General features: G+C 34.8%; 1 non-coding gene across 1 annotated transcript; it reads right to left on the reverse strand.

The window, feature by feature from the left end:
• Positions 1 to 224: 224 nt before the first annotated feature.
• Positions 225 to 366, reverse strand: LOC113830885. Its single transcript, XR_003488365.1, has one exon. It is a non-coding gene; the product is annotated as a small nucleolar RNA SNORA2/SNORA34 family (small nucleolar RNA).
• Between the last annotated feature and the right edge of the window lie 3,303 nt (positions 367 to 3,669).

Genomic DNA, 3,669 nt, shown 5'->3' on the forward strand with positions numbered 1-3,669 from the left:
TTGAAACAAATTTTAACTATATTAGCTTGCAATATGGTCTAAATTTAAGTGGTTTTGTACAAACACACAGATACACACACACAGACACACACACAGACACACACAGACACACACACACACACACACACACACACACACAAATTGATTTTTTTCAGTTCACTTTATACTTTCTAGAATATGTCTTAACAAACAAAATTGTAATTTCTTTTTTTCCTTTTTTTCCCTGATGTTTCTTTTTAAAAAATTGACCATAGCATAGCATTTTAAAATTTCTAAAGTGGCAAACAGACCATAGAAAGATATTTATCTGGGCACCTGCTTGAAACCAACAGTTTCAACATACTGCTGGCCTTGATTCAGGGTCAACTGTAATTTCTTTGCCATGGCACATTTTCTTTTTTCATGTTAACCCATGAGAAGTGAAAATAGTGCATGTGATGAAATTTTCCAGTATCAGTCATGATCCTGTTTAACTATAATCTGAGCCAAAGGATATCTTATATAGATAACATATCACCATGTAACAACTTCACAGTTGTATTAAAGCAGAGAAGGTATTTAACATAATTGAAGTAGTCAACTCTAGGAACTACATTCAGAATATTCTATATAACAAAAAGAGTAAACCAATTGAAAAGGTAGTATTTTTGACATTGTAGATGGAGCCTCTGACAAGTGACTAAAGCATCTGAGATCCAGGTATACTTTGTGTATAAGGAAAAAGACATTAAACTTCTGCAAATTTCCTGTGAAGACAATAGGAAAATGCTACCACCAGATTCCTTTTCTGTAGCAAAAATTCACATTAGATAACTAATATGATATGATTGTGAATATTCAAACTATATGGTAGTATGTGTATATACAAATACATGTATGCATACAATAACAATTCATTTAAAAATATGTCATGAATTTGAAGGAGAGTAGGGAGGGATATATGGTGGGGTTTTGTGGAGGGAAATAGAAGGAAGAAATTTTGTAAAATAAACAAAGAAAAATCTAAATATTGACAATGTTAGCTTTTTTTTCTAACTGCAACATTACCATGTACAGAAAGCCTCAGGAAGCATCTATCCTTCTGCAATGGCCTAATATGTTAGAGGGGTAGTTTTTTTTGTTTGTTTGTTTTGTTTTGTGGATCTCTTATGCATAGTAATTAAAACTTAAAATATAACTTTGGCTCTCACATTAGAAGTCAGAGAAACATCTTGCTTAATGAAATAATGTCAGCATTGTAAAAAGGAGGAAAATAAAAATATCATATATAATATTTAAGCATAGTATATCTGAGAACAAACAATATTATTTCAAAATCACTGACTATAGGAATGTACACTAAATGCTGTACTTTTTAACTGGAATTCTTGGGAAATTGTCTGCTTGCTACATGTTTTTCAATATTCAATGTAATCAGGGCCAGCAAGATCAGTTAAGAAGTGAAGGCACCACCATGCCTGATGAATCCAGTTTAACTCTTAGTACCTACATAGTGAAAGAATATAACCAACTCTCTCAAGTTGTTCTCTGACTTTCACATATATTTAATGGCATGTGTGTGCCCAAAACACACAAAAATAATTAAATTGTGATGTTCTATTTAATCATTGAATCATAAATTTTATAAATCTTTTGAATGGACAATGTTTTTAAATTGCATGCACTCATGATCTGAATCTGAAAATTTCTCTGATTCTAATCATTGCAGCTAATGTAGAAAAATTTAAAATGAAAATTATGATACTTGTTCTTCAGTATGGCATATATATGATAATTCTTGTGAGAGACAGAAAATGAAAAGCCGTATTTCTCCACAAAGCAAGTTGTTAGTATGCTTTGTATGATATATGAAACTTAAGTGCTTTAGAGAAGTTCCCTTTATAGAGGTCACCCTACAGTTAATCATTCAAAGAAAGAAATTTTTCATACACATGGAATTTTTAATATATATATATATATATATATATATATATATATATATATATGAGTGTGTGTGTGTGTGTACAAAAAACCTGGGATTGTTGCTGGACTTAATGGAGGGATTATATCTGTGCCCCCAACAAGACAGTTACATGTGCTCAAATAAGCCAATTAAAGGAGCCAAATTCTGAAATGTAGAAAAATAGATTTTCTAAAGTCTGTTTTCAAGGTTCCTAACTTGAAAGCAGGGCTTATATAGAAAGCAAGAGATATACATAACTGAGCAGTCTGGCAAGGTGTTTCTCCTGTCTCAGTTCTGAGTGTCTCCTGCAAGGTCATCTGACAGGCTTTAAATCTTTCTTCTGAAGATAAGTTTCTCCTCTGGGTGCTCCCGGGGCTTCAGACATTTCTCTCAGCAGGTGATTCCTGCAGAAATGTTAATGTCTTGGGGTTCATTCTTTCAATAGTCTGATAGCAAAGAGGGGTGAAACAAGTATCTCTTTAGAATATTCCAGCAATACAAAATGGTTACAGAATAGAACAAGAAGTTTGATTCTTTGTTCTTTAAGTTAATGGTACCAACAAATCCAAGTTGATTAATATTTATCTTCCAACATAATATCATGATGACAAAACTTTTAATTTTCCCTTTAAAGTTGGGGGGAAAGTGAAAAGTCAGTGATTTTAAAGAAAACAATACTTTTGAGGCCCTTACGGATCCTTAATTTTTCTCCTGTCATTGTTGACTAATTTTCTCTGTCACTCTGAAAATCAGAAAGTGATACTAATTGGCATCTTCAAGTTCTGGGAAGCAGTGTTCTACATTTACAATACAAATCACTCCTTACCTATATTGAAACCTACTAAAGGTTTAGTGTGTATATCTTATAAATATTTGAATAAAAATTAAAAACACTGAGGAAATACTACTTTCACTGTTCGGAATGATAAGGGATTTATTGTCAATTTGCTTAAATCACATGTGTTATTTCTTTTTTCTATTTTTTATTTAAATTAGAAACAAGCTTGATTTACATGTCTATCCAAGTTCCCTCTCCCTCCCCTCCTCCTCTGCCCCCAACTGACTTCCTATCCTATCCCCTTTCTGCTCCACAGGGAGGGTGAGACCTTCCGGGGGGGGGTACACAGTCTGTCATATCATTTGGAGCAGGGCCTAGGCCCAATTCCCTGTGTCTAGGTTGAAAGAGTAGCTCTCTATGTGGAATGGGCTCCCCAGAGTAAATTCCTATGCTAGGAATAAATACTGATATCCTACAAGTGGTCCCATAGATTGCCGAGGCCTCCTCATTGACACCCATGTTCAGGGAGTCTGGAACAGTGCTCTCTATGCTGGTTTCTCAGCTGTCAGTCTAGGGTCCATAAGCTTCCCCTTGTTCAGGTCAGCTGATTCTGTGGGTTTCACCAGTCTGTTCTTGACCCCTTTGCTCATTACTCCTCCCTCTCTACAACTGAATTCCATGAGTTCATTTCAGTGTTTAGCTGTGGGTATTTACTTCTGCTTCCATCAGGTATTGGATGAAGGCTCTCGGATGCCATGTAAGGTAGTCATCAATCTCATCATCAGGGGAGGGCATTTAAGTTAGCCTCTCCACTATTGCTTAGATTGTTAGTTGGGGTCATCCTTGTAGATCTCTGGACATTTCCCTAATGCCAGATTTCTCTTTAAACCTATAATGCCTACCTCTATTATGGTATCTCTTATCTTGCTCTCCTCTATTCTCTAAACTC

Source organism: Cricetulus griseus, chromosome X (assembly GCF_003668045.3).
Source record: "Cricetulus griseus strain 17A/GY chromosome X, alternate assembly CriGri-PICRH-1.0, whole genome shotgun sequence".
Taxonomy (NCBI): Eukaryota; Metazoa; Chordata; class Mammalia; order Rodentia; family Cricetidae; genus Cricetulus; species Cricetulus griseus.